Genomic DNA, 18,763 nt, shown 5'->3' with positions numbered 1-18,763 from the left:
TATAACTAGCTATAGAATAGACCCCAAAAATGTATATAAATTATAAATACATCTATATCTTAAAGTTTTCAAATAGTTGCCAAAGTCTCACTCAAAAGTATTACACAGTTCTGCAGTTAAACTCTAGCATCTAGTAAAGCTAATCTAAATGTGGAGCTTCTTTCACTAGTTAGACATATCACCACTCACAAACAGACTGAACTACAGTATATAATTACCCCAAGGATCCTGTGCACTGGAAATGGCTTGTTGTGGTGCTTAGATAGTGATTAACAGATTAAGAGTATAGTGAGTCGTCTTGGTATCACTTCACAAAAGTGATTTCCTCTCTAATAATTCCCAAGATACATAAATATTCAATTAGGGTCTTTGAAATCTAGTTTTAATTGGGCATTCATACTCACTATCAAACTTCAAACTTAGCTCAAGCTAACAAAGGTATTTTATTAATTCTTCCTCTAAAACATGCTAATAACCCTTCATGAGTTTTAAAGTGTGAGAGTAAAATAAAATCAAGATCATCTTTTAAATGAAATTTTTAAATTTACTAACAATTTAAGATATATTCTATAATGGTGTGAAATATAATTACATATCTGAATCACATGGGGAATTGATTAAAGTTTCCTAGGACTCTCATTAGACCTTATGATGATGATGATGATAATGATGACAGTAATAATAATAGCAGCAAACAATTATATTATTATTATGCACCAGGAACTGTTTTAAGGACCCTACATAGAGTTACCAATTAAATCTTCATATCCATCAGTGAATTTGGTACAGTTGTTAAATTCATTAAAAATACCAGGAAATTAAAGTATAGAGAGATCAGGTATCTTGCCCCAAAATCAAATAGCTTATTAAACCTAGGCAAACACACTCCAGAGTCCCCTTCTCTTCATCTCTACACCATTCTGCCTTTCTAGATATCAAAATGTCTAGAATCCAGATCTAGGTATTTTCCCCTTAACTCCTTTGCAGCTTTCCAAAGAGCAATCAGCAGATCAGGCTAAATATCTGCAGCATTAACATTTCCGTTTCACTAAATGGGGACCAAAATCTAAAAACAGTTTTTTTTAAAAAAACGAACAATGAAATGCCAAATAATTAATAAATATATCCAACCTGCCTGTCTTTTTAAAGGTTGGACATCTAATCATTTCCTCATCCTACATGGTTCCTTATGTGGCCAGATGGGTGGCATTTTACAGTACAAGAAGGCAGATCTCAGAAAAGCCTACTTGAGCTGTTCTCAGACTTTCTTGCCCAGGACTCTTTTACACTCTTAAAACTTAATGACCCACATTAGAGAAATTCAAATCAAAACCACAGTGAGATAGCATCTCACGCCAGTTAGAATGGTGATCATTAAAATGTCAGAAAACAAAAGGTGCTGGAGAGGATGCTGAGAAATAGGAACTCTTTTACCCTGTTGGTGAGAGTGTAAATTTCAACTATTGTGGAAGACAGTGTGGTGATTCCTCAAGGATCTAGAACCAGAAATACCATTTGACCCTGCAATCCCATTACTGGGAATATTCCCAAAGATTATAAATCATTCTACTATAAAGACACATGCACACGTATGTTTATCACAGCACTGTTCACAATAGCAAAGGCTTGGAACCAACCCAAATGCCTATCAATGATAGACTGGATAAACAAAATGTGATACATATACACCACAGGATACTACGCAGCCATAAAAAGGATGAGTTCCTGTCCTTTGCAGGGACATGGATGAAGCTGGAAATCCTCATTCTCAGAAAACTAACATAGGAACAGAAAACCAAATACCACATGTTCTCACTCATAAGTGGCAGTTAAACAATGAGAACACATGGACACAGGGAGGGGAACATCACACACTGGGTCCTCTCAGCAGGGGTGGGGAACTAGGGAAGGGATAGCATTAGGAGAAATACCTAATGTAGATGATGGGTTGATAGGTGCAGCAAACCACTATGGCACGTGTATACCTATGTAACAAACCTGCACGTTCTGCACATGTAACCCAGAACTTAAAAGTATAATAATTAACAATAATGACCTATAGTGACTTTGTTTTTTTTTTCTTTTCTGAGACAGAGTCTTGCTCTGTCACCCAGGCTGGAGTGCAGTGACGTGATCTTTGTTTGCTGCAACCTCTATCTCCTGGGTTCCAGCAATTCTCCTGCCTCAAGCCTCCCAAGTAGCTGGGACTACAGGCGTGTACCACCATGTCTGGCTAATTTTTGTATTTTTTGTAGAGACAGGGTTTCACAACGTTTACGACGTTGGTCTCGAACACCTGACCTCAAGTGATCCATCTGCCTCTGCCTCCCAAAGCGCTAGGATTACAGGTGTGAGCCACTGCACTTGGTCTCTAAAGTGATGTTTGATTATGATATCTGTAACTGTCAACATTTAAGTATTGATAAACTACAAAAATTCTAAAACTTGAGAATACGTAAGCACACATGACATATGCCATCAGAGCAATGATGTCATCACATGTCATTTACCTTCTGGAAAACTCCATTGAACACTTGTTAAAGACTATGAGTGAAAGGCAAATAATGTCTTAGCATTATTATAAACATGTTTTCCTTTCACATTTCCTCAGAAAGAGTGTCACAGACTCCCAGGTTTCCCTAGAGTACACTTTGAAAACACTGATATAAGAGCATTGTTTGCTTTTAAAAATAACTGACATGGAAGTTTCACCAGACAGAAATATTCATTTGGGCGATTTATTTTTCCATCCCAAAAATAGTTTCCAAAATAAGTAGGATTACCATCAACAGTAGTCCATTTAAATTCTTGAATAATATGGACCAAATTTTAACTTCTTTAATACCTATTTGTAATCACTTTTATGAAGACATTCATTAAAACTGAAACTAAGTTCTTGTTTTAAGTGTCAATAAGACGTAAGGAAGACATATTTATCAAGGTCTATAGAACCTATTATGAGCAAATATAGAAACTCTCCCCTTTTATCCATCCCCCAAAATAAACAAAGAAGCTCAATTAATTTCAAGTAGGACAGCTGATTTTATTTTTTTATATTTTGTGCTTATGAATCAATGAGCACATTTCACAATTCTACGAAAAAACTTACACTTGGTTTCTTATGCAGCAATAGAGTTAATTTTATTGGGTCATACTGACACTCAGATTGGATTAATGACATTAAAGATTTGGGGAAACACCTGCACACCTTAGATGCATAAATGCTATTTACAGGCATGCTCACACTACATTCTCACAGTGTATCACAATGAATGAAAAATCTGGATTTTTCTCACCATTGATCAACAACTCCCTAACCCTTTCCCTTCCCTTACCCCACATAACACAGAAAGATAACCAAGGAAAAATGTCAGGAGGACCTCACTCATACTTGCAAGTTTTACTTTTTATTTTATTATAAAATTGGTTATTCTGCAAAGAAATGCATTTGCATGAAATGAGAAGACATAAATGCAATAATCATCTATGTGTAAATATGTCCTTGTGGGCAAACAAATGATAAATTACAATACAGCCAGATTCTTTAGGGCTCCTCCCAAAGTGAGCAAATGCATATTTTGAATATAATGCAAATCTAGGAAAGAGAAGGCAAAATAGCCATTTGCAAAACTTAAGGACAGATCATCCTTTTTTAATTCCAACTGCTCTAGCCATTCACACCATGCTAAAGTAAGGCTGCACAGCATTTCTTAAAATCACTGTTTGATCCTAAATATGAAAATCACAATCAGTTTTCCTTGCTGATTTCTGGGCCAAAACTCCCCACTCCCAACAGTAACTGTCATTTCTACTTGGCAGCCCTTTTCAAAGAGAGTTTCAACCAACACTTAAAGTGGTCCAAATCAAATCTGAAAAACAATTCAGTTTTGCATCATTTTATCTGACTAACTTCAATCCTCATGATTTTATAGTCTTTTTTATCTACTATTTAAGATTTCCTTGGCTATATATAGCTCACAAAGGAATCAATGGTAAATCGAATCCATAAAAAACCTGTCTTTCCTAATGAGTAGAAACAATGCCAGGCACAGTAGCCGCAGCCAGTACTGCCATACTTGCTATTATTCCCTGTGGAAAAGGGTATTTAAATCTGCAAAACGTAAGAAGATAATGATTAAGAAAACCATTTCTGAAAGCGTTTCCATTCATATTTTTGAGGAGCACTCTCAGTCTGAAGGATAATCACACCAAGCAACCTAAAATGAGACATCAAAAGCATTTACCCATCAGGCAAATCGCATGCTGGCTTATCACTCTTCAGGCCAGGGACTCCTGATGCAGCCTAACATCTCTATCTAAAAGAATTAAATAGTTCATAGAAAACTTTGCATTAATCATTCCTCCTACCTTGATTTTGTAGAAATAATCTATCAACCATATACACAAATGGATCAGGTTACTGAATACTTAGTGATAAAGAAGAGCTATGGAATGGCATTCAAATACTCTGACACATTCACCTTCAGCTAAAGACAGCACAATACACTGACAGACACAGTTCTAATGACATCAGGACCTGTGGAATGTATGACTGCTAGGAAACACATGCTGCTAGGAAACAAAGAACAGATCTGATCAAATCTTGTAATGTAAGGACTGGGAATCATTGTGATTAGATCTTCTAAAATGGGAGGACAAGTATTCTTTAATCCTTAGGAATATTTGCAGGTTTAAAAACTTGAACACGTATCCTCTAGAAATGAAACAAATACATGAAGCTAGATTCTCTCATGAATTAAATCAAAATTTTCTAAGTTTTCTATTAAGGTAATGGCCATTAGCAATATCGCTCATAAAAAAATATAACTTAAAGTCAGGAATCAATGATTCGGCATTTGTCTTTTGCAATCTATGCTTTTTCAAGAGGTCAAGGTCTTTAAAAAAATAATGAAGACATCCAGACATAATTGTATCTAAAAACAAAGTACCCTGTTACATTAACAGCGCTATACTTTTTAAAACAGAATAGAATACAAGCATTTGCAACAAACACCAAAACAGAGCTAACCTAGACCTAAGGAATTTAATACATTTTAATTACTGAAATGAAAAAGCAGTTTCACTTGCAAAAGTAACAGTTTATAAACTGTGTTTATCTTTGTACATGCTTTACCCTTGCTTTGGTAACAAAATAAATAAATAAGATTGGGTGAAACAAAGCTGAGAGATAATTCAACACACGAATATCCTCTTAACTCCCATACAAATTATCTGGTATCCTATTTTGGTGATGTATAAAAGAGCAGAGAATTCTATCCTATTTGTAATCCACATACAGAAAAATTGGGCGCCAGAAGTCCAGATCATTTTGGACCATTACAGATGGAAAAATATACTAGAGAAATCTTACTTAACTCTGTTTATTCTCATAGGGAAATATAGGAGAGTCTCCAAATGAAAAAATGCTAAAGAAGTGTTTCTTTGCAGATTCTACGATGACATTCTTTAACTAGTGATGATAGCCCATACGACACTAAAATTAGCAGACCGCCTATTTACTTCAGAGCAAAACACAGAAGGCAATTTTTCCTTCCTGCCAGAGTCTATGCGTCTCCTCATTTCCCCAGCAGCTGGCTGGAAGGATGTAAAATCAGAGGTGCAAGAAGCTTTATACTTCCTAATGAGTAATACAGCCAGGAAAGTAAACACAACAGACGACAGCAGGTTCGACTCTAAAGGAGACTGTGGCAGGAGTGCTTACACCGTTGTTTACAATGTGCTCTAACTACCGCAGGCAGGGATCACAGGCAGACAGGGAGGAGACACCCTGGAGGTGGCTCGCAAGGCTCGAGTTCGCCCAACTGCTATGATATCTCTGGCCATAAATAAAAGCAGCGCATGTTTCTATCAAAGGGAGGAAAGTGGCCAGAGAATTCCAGGGAGCAGGAGTTACGCTAGCTGGACTCGATTACTTCAATCTGCTGGAGAGATGACTACCCTATGAGGTCCTCATCAGGGCCAAGCTGGGGTGCATCGAGCGCTGCACCAGCGACTCTCACGCGCCGCACGCATCTCGCCGAGCTGCGCCTCTCCGGGGGAAGGGGTCCTGGCGAGGCTTCCTCGCCACCCTGCGGGAGTCCCCGTGGCCTTCTCACACCAGATTTTCCAGTTAAGCGGATCCCAGGCGATTTCAATAAGCAAGCTCAGCTCCAGCAGCATCAGCTCAGGCATCCCCGCAAATATCTCCCTGCCGTCCCTGGGGCGCAAAAATGCGCACACTCACACGCCGACTCCGCCGCCAAGTAACCCTGGTAGAGGAGGTCGCCCCCACACCTACACACACACATACACACACCCACACCCACCTATACTGCTGGGGGCCTGGCACGCTAAGCTTCTGAGCTCCGACGTGGGACCTGAGGCTGGGTATCGGCAGCTCTGACGCTCCGCTGCAGCCTGGAGCCTTCCCTTCTCCTGAGAGAAGCGTCGAGGTGCCTCCTCTCCTACCTGTAACCCGCCAACCGCGACCACCAATGCTCTGCCCACCCCGCCCCGGCGCCGCGACCGCCCGGATTCGTGCAACACCGCCGCCCCCCGTCCAGTGCCCACTACCAGCACAACGCAGCCCGGGCCACCCACGAAAGTGGCAGCTTTGTCCAGCCAAAACCACCTCACAAAGCCTGGGCACGGAGGTCTAAACCAAAGTGCTGTGAAGGGTACACAACAGGCGGGGCGCGGGGAGACAGCGCGACTCCACGACTCAGGGGCGCGACCTAGGCAAAAGCGACCACCACGGATGCTCCAGGCGGTCGTCGAGGGAGAATCGCGCAGGGCTAGGCACCCTGCGTTTTCCATCTTCCCGGAGCCCAGCTCCTCACCCAGACCCTGTCCGTCCTCCAGCCCGCTCCTGCCTCCAGCGGCACCAGTTCCAGCCCGGCGGAGAAAAGGCGCCCTCTGGTCCACTTTCTGCCCCCACCAGGGGATGGCACTGAGGTGAGAGGGGAGGGAAAATTTACGAGGTGGAAACTGTTCCCATTCCCCAGAGTGTGCGGCTGCGAAGGCGCCCAGTCTCTTATCCCCCCTCATTCCCCTCGGCTGCTAAATCGCCCAATGGCTGGAGAAAACTCGAACCCGTGCCAGACCCGAGCGCCCACCAGCCAGGAGGTTCCCTTCCCGCCCCGCATCACGACCTGATGAGTGTGTGTGTGTGTGTGAAGGCGAGTGTGTGAGTGGAAGGGCGAGTGTGCGTGCACCCCGCACCCCCTCTGTGGCCCGCCCGGTGGATGCTGCCGCCTGCGCCCAGCCAGGGCGACCCCTATTATGAAGAGTGCGAAGAATAAATTACCTTTCGTAACCGCCGGTCCCTGAGATCGTCCCATCAGTTGCTCAACAACCTGAGTGCAGTTTCCACAATCCAGCCATTGAGCCCGGGGCAAAAGACCGGCCGGCCCCTGTGCAGACACCCCCAACCGCAGGCGGCTAAGAACGAGAATCGAAGCGCAGAGAAAGCAGCAGGAGGGTGGAGACCCCAGTCAAGGAAACAACAACAAAAAGTCTCTTCCCTTTCTTCTGCCACACAGCCTCGGAGAAAGGGGAAGGGAAACGAGACCCAAATGCTCGCCTTCCTTGAGGTTCCTCGCTTCACACACGCCAAGGGGGCAAAAGCGGAGCGAAGAGAAAAGAGGGTTCAAATGTCTCTCCCAGTCCACAGTTGCACAACTTCGGAGTCAGGCTCTGTCTCCAGCAGCAGCCGAGGGACCCAGCGGCAGCTATTAACATGCGGCAGTCATAGCCGGGGCTGCTTCTCCTCCTTTCGCTGCTGCTGCCGCCGCCGCTTAAGAAAAGACGCTGCCGAAGAGACCAAAAATCTTCCACCATCCCCCCAGCCGATCTTTATATCCAGTTCTCCCACCCCACCCCCCTTCTCCGTCTTTTTCTTCTTCCACGTCCTCCCCTTTCCGCCTCGGAGCGGGAGCGATGGAATAGGTAGGGGGAGCCGCGAGGGCCAGGGGTGGCTTCTCCGCCAAAGGGTCCTCTTCCTCGTCCTCCCGAGGTTCTCTCCCAGCCGAGGGTCCCCCCTCGCGCCCGCAACCTCTGCGGACAGCCGGAGCGAGAGCCACGCAAACTCCTTCCCGGGTGCACGGCAGGGGCGTGCGGGCAGAGCGGGCGCCCGGCCGCCGAGGGCTGCGTCCCGGGGGCCGGCGAGCCCCAAGCCCTGGGGGTGGCTGATTAGCTCGCCGGCCGGGCCGGGCGGCCGCGGGCATGTGGGAGCTTCATCGCGCGGCCCCGGGCTCCGCGCCGCCGCCGCCGCCGCTGTCTCTTCGGTTCTTTCTCTTCTCCGACTCCCCAGGAGCGAGCGAGGCACTGGCGCTCTCCAGACACGCACACTCACACACGCGCACACACGAGCGAGCTCCTGCCAAAGCAAACCGTGCAACCCGCGCGCGCGCACTCCCGGAGGAAGAGGACTGAGGCAAAAAGAGAAGAAAGAAAGGGGAGGGGGCGAGTCACAGGCGGCGGCGGCGGCGGCAGCAGCTGCTGGAGCGGAGGCAACGAGCAGTCCGGGAAAAGCCAGCAGTGGCGGCGGCGGCGGCGCCCACCCCGACCAGCTGCAGCATCTGCATCCCCGCTCCTGGGAACTGGAGCGAGCGGTGCCGGGCGGCAGGCTAAGGGGGGCGACGCGCCGAGAGCGGGTCAGAGCGCGGGCGCGCGGGGGCCTTGCAGCCTGCGCGCGGGGCGGACGCAGCCGGGGCCCGAGCCGAGGCCAGAATGAGCCGCCGGCGGGCGGGCGGCGAAAGCTCCGAGAGCCAGGGAGGGGGCTCGCGCCGGGGAAAGGGGCGGCCGGCAAAACCCGGATCTGGACTGCTCGCGGGCTCCGCGGCGCGGGCTCCACCTAGCAGTTCGGCAAACGCTTGGAGGTGGGAACGAACGGGAGGGCTGCTACTAGAGGCTTCCCTTTCAGGGTTTGTCAGACAAAGGGTACCTCTCGAGCGGCTTCGAGGCTCGCCTCTGCTCGTGCGCTCGCTCGCTCTCTCTCTCTCTCTCTCTCTCTCTCTCTCTCTCTCTCTCTCTCTCTCCCCCTCTCCTCCCCCCCCTTTTCCTCCTCCTTCTCTCTCCCCCTCATTCCCCCTCCCACACTCCATCACCCCCGCCTCGTCCTCCCTCCGTTTTCCTCTAGTCTTCCTCTCCCACTACATCCTAGGTGAGTAAACGACCTCAGTTTGAAAGTCCTGCCAGTATCTCATTTTTTTTTTTCAGGTGCGAATCATTCCGTATTTTCATCATGCAAGTACCGAGTCTGAAAATGTTTCCTGCCTTTGGTCCATGTTATGTTCCTTCAAACTTAACTCAACCTGCAAGTTCATTGCAGTTTAAAGTATCCCTGTCTGATGATGAAGCGTGGAGATTCAATTATCTTATTTCATGACATCAATGGAAATTACCATAATGGATACAGAAAGGTGCCCATTCCAAAGCCATGCCTTCTGAGAGAGGAAAAGTCTGCTCAAGTTAAATGAGTGACCTTGGTCAATTGAATCGTTTGGTGCCTTTTTGTAAAGGAGAGTATTGAGTAGATGATTTGTCAGGTCTTTTCCTGATGTAGAATTTTGTGATTTCAAATGGCTGTTATTTTCTCTACTAGGACACTCAAGTCACTTATGTATATCATCTTCATCTAACAAGCACATTACATCTGTAGTTAAATTTCCCAAATTGTATTTGATTGTATACATTTAGAACTACTTCTAGGAGCTCTTTAAAAGGTAATATCAATCCTAGCATATCTGAAGAACCTGAAACCTCTTTAGAATTAAAACTATACCCAACACAAAATGACAGTTAAAATCTCATTCAATTCTTTAAAGCTCAACTCCAATCCAACATTCTCCAAGAAGCCTTTTCTCACCAATGCTCCCTCCCCAAAAGTCACTCTTTTCATGACATTTCATAACATTTTGATGACATCTGTTGAATAACACCTATTTTATTCTCCTTTTTCCCTTGTTCCTTTTGAATCATCAATGATTTGTCAGTTTGTCTCTTCAGATTATAGTTTTTCTTGAATGCAAATTCCTAGTTTTAATTGTCTGTATAAGAAAAGATTACACTATATCCACAGCCGTTGGCACGTAGTTACTCCTTTAAAAAAAAAAATCGGGGTGAGAAGGGACATTTAATGATATTGCTGAATTCTGACCAACTAGATGTTCACAAACTGAAGTTATGCTACTTGAATTTGCCTAATACAGGACATCCATGTACTCCCCTGGGTACTTAGAGAAAATACAAATTGACATCTGGAGTCACTTGTTACTTAAATAGTTTTGGAAAGAGTAAACTCTAGCCAATTGTGACAAGAGGCTCTTATTTGTAAAGGAGGAAAAATGGAAGTTACTCAATTCATCTCTCAAATGCTTAATGTTTGTGTTAAGATAAGTACAATAATATTTAGAAAATATATATAATGGCAAGTATAGATATTAAAGATTATTAGTGGTAGCATCAGAAATATTAAATACATGTTTAATATACATTTAGATTGATAAATATATAGAGAAAGATAGTGTATAGATATTAAAGATTATTAGTGATAGCATCAAAAATATTAAATAAATAGTAGCTACAGATCAATTTTTAGAATCAGCTTTACCACAACACCAGAGGTCTGGAGGAATACAGGAAAATGAAATTTCAAAGTAAAAGTTATATATATATACATATGTTTATATATATATATACACACACACATACATATACATATATGTATATATATAAATGAAATATTAACTGAAAACTAAGCATAGTCAGTAAAACAAGTAATTGGAAGTGTTCACCACAGAGCAGTTGACCACGTATAAGCAAACTTACAAAGACAATAATGAGGGAGAAAGAACCCAAAATGGTAAGGGTAAAGTGAATAAAAATACTGATGAGTAAAGAAAAGCAATGAAAGAAAGAGAATAGGTTAATTGTTTGTATAGCTTAATGAAATGTCAAGGCATCATTTTTTACAGCAGCTGCTTACATTTTAATTTCAAACTTTATGCTTCCAAATCATTTTTAATCTCATGGACATAGTCTTCTATAGCTGGTTTAAGACATAAAGCATCCCACTTCATTGCCAGGAAATCCATGACTCTTGCCAATATTTTTCTAAGGTGAAGCTTCCATAAAAATAAAATAAATCCTATGTCCTTTTTGCTACTATATTTAACACCTATGTTACATGTATTTAACATGTTCTTCTCAATGAGGAGACAGCATACAGATGATGTGTGAGCACAGATGCTATCATACAACGTAACTGTGCAAACTAAAGTGGTTTTTGAAAAAGATGGCACTGTTGACTTCAACACCATTAAAATTGAAAATAAAATATTTACCAAAGGGGAAAGGGCTCCAAAAATGAAAAAAAAAGAATCAAAGGTGAATATCTAATCAAATAAGGTAACAAGAATTAAAATATGTGACTATTAAAATTTTTAGACCCTTTCAAATCAATAAGAAATAAATACTAAGATCCCCAACAATATGAAAGTTTAGAAAAGACTTTAAAACAATATTTTCACAGAATAAATAGAAATGGCCAATAAATGTAAGGAAATATGTTCTGTCTATAGAAATCTAACAATAAAAATATATCCAACAAGGAGATCTATCATGTTTCATGTTTTGACCATATAATTAGCTGAAATAGCAATAGTGCTCTGTTACTAAACTCTAACGAAAGTGTATTGAGACAGACATGCCTCTATGCTAGTAATATACACTGACACAGTTGCTCTAGAAAGAAAGCTGACAATATGAAACAACTGCCTTCTAGAATATATACGCAAATAAATCCAGTGTTTCTATTTATACATATCTTTTCTACAGAAATAAGCAGGGATATGGAAAAGGATTTTGTATAACGATATCTCAGCCATAATTGCTGTAAAAGAGGAGAGGGTGCATAATGTTTACATATTCAAAGTAATCTTTTTTTTTCATATGCAATAAAAGCCCCTTATCTGAATGAAATCAATAGTTATTCAGTTAGTGGGAAAAAGTTGACTAAAGCAAAAATATTTTTTTAAATGATGCATACATACTATATTAGTTAGGATTCATTTTGGCTTCAAGTGACAGAAACAAAACATAGCAATGACCTAAACAAGACAAATTTGTTTCTTTTTCAAATGAAAATCTAGAGGTAGGTGGTCTAGTGCAGGTATGGCCCTCAAAAGCATGCCAAACTGAAACAGACACTTTCTGTCTTGTTGCTCAGCCACCTGTGGCCCACTATTCCTATTTCAGTTCCAGCAAGAACTGAAAGAAGAAGAAGGAAGAGAAGAGCATTCTTGCATCCAGGGAAAATTTCCTAAAGTTGCATACACCATTTTCCCTTTCATTTCATCCTTAGATGGGAAATGTAAACTACTTTAGACAGTCATGTGTCCAAGTGAAAATCAAGATTCTTTCATGATTTATGAAAGAATTCATCCTCCTCAGCCTTTGACTTACCATTGCATACTACCCTAGGCTAGGCTTATATGTATAAGTCTTTCAGTAACCAAATGTGTGGATAATGCAGACACGTGACAGAGCTGCTCTCACATGAAATGACCTTCTACTTCAACCAGATGTAAGCTTTCACATGATTTCAAATTACTGAGCTGTTGCCATCAGGGACAATACTCTCTAATACCCAGTCAGATATCCGCAGACAGTCACTATCTTAAATGCTACTGGGCCTAAATTCACTGACAAATCAAGGTAATCAGAGTTAAATCACATCTGCAACGCAGACAGCAAAGCATAGCACTCAGACTCCTAGGATGCCATGGTGTGATTAGAATTTTAAGGCATTTGGAATTCAGTAGAATAATGATTCAAATATAGATTATATAGGCTATCAGAACTTATTTGACTACCCTATGGGATAGCCTAATCTTAAGAAGCACTCAGTGACCCTTTCTGTACCTTGGGATATTTCTCAAAGGACCATTTTAAATCTGTAAAATCTTACCCAGATTATATTGTGCTGCTAATTTGTTATCTTCTATTCCCTCCTTGCTTCAAGTAATCCACCCTTCTTCTTTTTCAATCCAAAAGAGACCTGTGAATTCTACATTCTTAATGACATGGAAGCTTAGCTCTAGATACAGATATCAATATAGATATGTCTAAATATTTTTAACAGCTTCTCCTAAGTATTAAACATTTTCCACATATTGACTTCTTTTCCTCCAATGGAAGTGTCTCCTTCAAATTCTTTATTACAATTTCTCAAATGTTTGCATACATACATGCCAGTTCTGGAAGACTGAAAGCAACAACAGTCTTTTTTTCCTGTAACTTTTCTAGCTACCTTGTCTTAGATCCCATGGTTAGACTGCTTTCATAATTCCACATTAGTTTCAACACAGAATGCTTATAGCTACTCACTACAAATGTTAGTGATAGTACCCTGCTCTGGGAGAAGTATTCAGCCCTCACAGAGTTGTATTGAAAGCATAACAGCACAGTGCCTAGATTCTAGACTCTAGAAATATAAAAGTATTCAAAAGCCCAACACTAGTTTCTTAAGATCCTCTCTTATCTTTATAAGGGAAAGCATACAAATACGTTTGTGCTGTAATAACGGAAACATCGTGGTCAACCAGAGATGGTAATAACTGTTATAGCCTAGAAATGATGAAAAAGGAAATTTTGACCCTTTATAAAATGCTGCCACTTTTCTGAGCTCTGCTTTTCAGCCTCACTCCTTTAAGACTATAATAGACACAGATAGTAGATGTCTGACTCATAATTACTCCCCCTTCTCTGAGAACAACTTCTACACATGATTGGGCAGATGTTTCTATGAAATGGCCTTGTTCATACTATTAAGCCCTGACCATTGGCCGTGGTTGAAGGGTCCAGGTACAGGCAATTAATGCAAGCTTGACTACTCAGAAATTTTGCCAAGAATTTTCAGACTATACTATACCAAGTGTCTCAATATATTCCTGATGACAAGGGAGGCTAAGGAGCAATTTACAATGGACTGGATGTTTGTGGCCCCACAAAACCCATATGTGGAAATCCTAACTCCCAACATGACGATATTGGGAGGAGATGCCTTTGGAAGGTACTTAGGTCATGAAGGTGGAGCCCTCATGAATGAGATGGTGCCTTTATGAAAGGGACTTCAGAGAGCTCTCTTGCTCTCTTTCTGGCATGAATTGACATGAAAAGCTGGCACTCTGCAGTCCAAAAGAGGGTTCTCACTAGAATCTAATCATGCTGATACCCTGATCCATTTCTCCAGAACTGTGAGACATGATTTTCTGTGTTTATAAGCCACCTAGGCTATAGTACTTCATTATAACAACCCAAATGGAATATGACAGTTTTCACGGCTACATTATCTGCCACATGGTGGTATCTAAATCTGAATTAGTGCAATATTTTCCTGAAGAATGCAATCAAATTAAAATAACTATTGCTAGCCTTTATCAGAAACTCCTGTTTCTTTTGCCTGCATATTTTAAATTTTATATGAGATAAGCATAGAGAAAATTCTGTATGAATATGTAGTTATAATGCTAACATGCAGTCTGTGTTATGGTGATATCTAGGAAGTTAGGGTCTCTTTCAGATTACCTACTGGATTTCCTTAAAATCTGAGCTCATGGAAGACATACGGCATTACTCTTCTGAGAATGTTGGTCACATTATTTTTGCAGTACTCTCAGTTAGATGATTTTCTCATATCTAGCATCTTATTCAATTATATGCCTCACTTCTTTTCCTATAAATATGATTGATAGGAAAATAATGCTTATTCTCCACTTGGAAATATGAGGGGTTTTCAAAATGTTCACAGAAAATGCATATTATATCAAAAAAAAACTATGCGTGGATTTCAAAACTTTACTGCACCAAAATAAACTCACACTAACTTGTCATGACATGCCTGAATATGATCTCATTTAAGGCTCTAAGAAAGATAGGACATAAGTTTGAAAAGTGCCCTTATCAGAGAAACATGCATTCTGCTACAATTAAAGCAAAAAACAGACATCAAATTTATCATGATGCTTAGATAGAAGAATGGTGAGCTCACTGATGCTTTACAAAAGTTTATGAGTAGAATGCCCTGAAGAAACCAGTCGTTTACAAATGGATAACTAGTTTTAAGAAGGGATGACAACACTGAAGATGAAGCCCACAGATGCAGATCATCTACATTAATTTTTAAGGGAAAAAAAATTCATCTTGTTTGCGACATAACTAAATAGGACCAATAATTAATAACAGAGACAATAGTCAAGACCATAGACATCCTAATTTGTTCAGCTTACACAATTCTGAGTGAAAAATTAAAGTTGTGCAAACCTTCCACTCAGTGGGTGCCAAAACCATTGAGCCCAGATCAGCTGCACACAAGAGCAGACTTTCAATGAAGATTTTAAATAAGTGAGATTAAGATCCTGAAGAATTTCTTTAAAGAACTGTAATAAGAGATGGAATGTGGCTTTACCAATATAATCCTAAGGACAAAGCAAAATCAAAGCAATGGCTACCAAGAGGTGGAAGTGGTCACTCACAGCAAAAGCAGACCAGTCAAAAGCAAATGTTATGGCAACAGATTTTCTGGAAGCTCAAGACACTTTGCTTGTCTTTGACTTTGTGAAGAACCAAAGAATGATAACATCTGTTTATTATGAGGATGGTTTCAGAAGGGTTGTCAAAGTATTAGCAGATAAATACCTGGGAAAGCTTCCCCAGAGAGTTCTTCACCAGGATGATGCTCCTGATCATTCCTCTCATCAAATGAGGGCAATTTTGTGAGAGTTTCTAAAGGAAATCATTAGACATCCACCTTAAAACCCTGATTTGGCTACTTCTGACTTATTTTTATTTCCTAATCTTAAAAAAATCTGTAAAGGGCAGTCATTTGTCTTCAGTTAATAACATAAAAAAGACTACCTTGTCATGGTAAACTTCCCAGGACCCTCGCTTCTTTAGGGATGGACTAAATGGCTGCTATCATTGTTTACTAAAGTATCTTGAACTTGATAGAGCTTACATTGAGAAATAAAGTTTACATTTTTTTCTTTGATATTTTAATTGCATTTTCCATGAATTTTAAGTCCCCCATACATTGCTCAGACCCATAGCAGATATTCAATAAATGTCTGGTGAATGAAATAGTTCAAGATAAATGTTATATAATATATAATATTAAATACATAAGATTTATAAATACATCAGTATCTATTAAAGCATGTGTGATTAATATTAATATATCTATCATTCTCAAGATTATAGATTAATAGAATTTATACATCTAAATGAGAGTTATCAAATTCTAATTAGTCACCTTGACTAGGGGAGGCTTCCATTACTCAAATCACGTTGAACTCTTTCAAAATTCCTTTATACTGAGGCATGATTTGGAATAGCCTTAAGATATGAGCAAATCATGATTTGTAAAGTGCATTTGATTTTTTGTTTTGTTTTATTTGGTTAATAGTTTGGAATGAACTGGGGGAAATCATTGGCATTAAATAACTGGAGAAGAGTTTGGCAATAATCTAGGTTACCAAGTCAGAAGACAATCTTTTTACTCAAAATAAATAAGAATGATTATTTTTTTCCTATGGTTTAATTTTTTTAACTCTTTAAAAGCAAGGAGCATAACCTTGCATGTGCTAGGAATTTTTTCATTGTAATTAATCCTCCTCCAAAACAAACAACACAGGCATCATTTCCACTTTATTAGCAATGATGAAAAAATGCAGAGGGTACAGTGACTAAGGCTGAAAAATTCAGTAGAGTATACCATTTAGACATGGTTACTCTGCTGACTCTCTGCTTACATGGTGGAGATTCCAATGGCAAGTTTTTGTAATGAGAAACTTCCCCACTGGCTACATTTTATTGGATCAGAGAGGGGAAGAGATAACTTCACCTTGATCAGCAAGCTAATCAATTCTTCTTAGGGAAGTTGGAATTGGGGCTAAGAGAGTCATTATCTCTTTCTCTGAACAAGCCATGTAAGCTACCAGGATGCGGTGTGGCCCTCTTTTCTCTGCCATATCAATTCAAGAATCAGAGGTGATTTGCTTTTGATGGGAGACATGAACTATTATTATATCATCAGTTGAACCTTTTAGCCAATGAGCAGTGGTAAAGATAACAGGAATCTGCAGAAAGCGGCATGAAGCACTTGCAGAGAGAGGAGCCCAGATGAAATGCAGAGAGAGATTTGGGGTGGTTTTCTGGACCTTCATTTTATTTCTTTCCTAAGATCCAGCTACATTCCTATACTTAGCTTCTAGAAAGCAGCTCTTGTAGTGTTACGGCACATTCACCTTTTGATGAAGCCAGCACAACTTCATAGTAGTTATTAATGGGTTTTGTCTGATCATTTCTTTCTTTCCACTTCTGAAATAGCATGATTCTTCCTAGGTATCCTTCTACTCTTCACTTTATGTATTAGGAGTGGTATGTCCATCATGATACCCAACCCACATAGGAAAGGCAAATGATCCAGGTCATATAAAATATTGCAACCAGCTCTACCCCAGTGATTTCTTTAGGAACAGCCACGTGACTTAAGCCAGACTATTTAGAATACCTCCCTGGGCTTTTTGAAAATAATTACTAATATGAGTGTTCATGGAAGGGTACCCAAACATGGAGTCCAAAGGGGTGTGGAAGAAGGGGACTTTCAACCTGGGAGGATCCTCCACCTTCTCTAAGGACCCAGGCCAATGAAGGAGTTCCTTAGAACTTCCACTGAAGTGATTGACTCTTAGTTTCTTCCCATGCCCATGAAATTCAAACATAAACCATTAAATCTCCCAGATGGAGAGAGATGGGAGGGGGGCATGGTGCTACGAAATTCCTGCTCTTACAACTAGGCCCCCTTGTGGACCTGGAAAGAGAACACCTTCCCTCATTCCCCACCTCTGAACAGGAAAGCCCAACTTCTGTTGGAATTGTGGACTTCGATTCTCTTTAACTACTTTTTTTGCTGTAATGGGACATAAAAGGGGCCCTACAGTTGAGGTTTCCTCCAGAGGGGAGGCTTTCAGGGATGCAGGTTGATCTTGAGGTCCATGATAGAGCCCATGAGCCAAGGACATCCGGGGTTCCAGCGGCAGGATTATTTGTGACCTTATGGCTCTATAAGAAATGAATGTGACAAGGTGGTTAAAGATGAGAGGCCCAGAGGCCAAAACCTGGTTATAAATGAGCCTAGGAGAGGATAGAGCCAGGACAGTCAGTTGTTAAACAAGCTTCGTAATATTTAACTGGTTTACAAAATGCAGCATTTTCCCTAGAAAGAGACAGGTTCCCTTCCCACTACGAAAAGGATGCTCAGAGTTTGAGAGATATCAAAGTTGAGGCTTATATAGTCCTGATGATGCCAGGATGTAAATTAGACTTATGTGTGGTTATTTCCCTGCGTATCTTGTTGGAAAAGCAGATGTAGATCTTCTAAGGGCTCTCAGGGATACAAAGGGTTGTCTCCTGGAACTTCAGGCTGCGGAGTGGAGGGTCTATGACTTTCTTCAGGAGGTATCCAAGGCTTCAGCTGAGTGTGATGAATCCATTAGTTAATTTCCACTACCTTAACTGCCACTGGGGTAGACAGAATAACCAAAAATGGTCCTTCCCAGGATAGGCCTAGAGAGAAAGAGAGTCTGAGGGGAGAGAATTAGCAAGCACCAAGTCTCCAGGGCAGGAGAGAAATACTGAGAAGGCCATGCAGGGTCCAGAAGAAAATTAACTTCCTAGACCTCTATGGTCAGCTTTACCCAGG

The 18,763-nt window shown here is 41.1% G+C and overlaps 1 protein-coding gene across 18 annotated transcripts in view; it reads right to left on the bottom strand.

Moving 5' to 3' along the window:
* Positions 1–7,846, bottom strand: part of ADGRL3 (adhesion G protein-coupled receptor L3) — an 837,546-nt gene extending 829,700 nt beyond the window's left edge. For all 18 annotated transcript variants that reach the window (XM_064367447.1, XM_012453251.3, XM_064367451.1 and 15 more), the window contains exon 1: positions 7,307–7,846. The gene's annotated coding sequence lies outside the window, so the exon portion shown is untranslated. The remainder of the gene's footprint in view (positions 1–7,306) is intronic.
* Between the last annotated feature and the right edge of the window lie 10,917 nt (positions 7,847–18,763).

Source organism: Aotus nancymaae, unplaced genomic scaffold, assembly GCF_030222135.1.
Source record: "Aotus nancymaae isolate 86718 unplaced genomic scaffold, 86718_ANA_hifiasm-v0.15.2.pri h1tg000006l, whole genome shotgun sequence".
Classification (NCBI taxonomy): Eukaryota; Metazoa; Chordata; class Mammalia; order Primates; family Aotidae; genus Aotus; species Aotus nancymaae.
The sequence above is the reverse complement of the archived record's forward strand: the minus strand, read 5'-3'. Positions and strand labels throughout refer to the sequence as shown.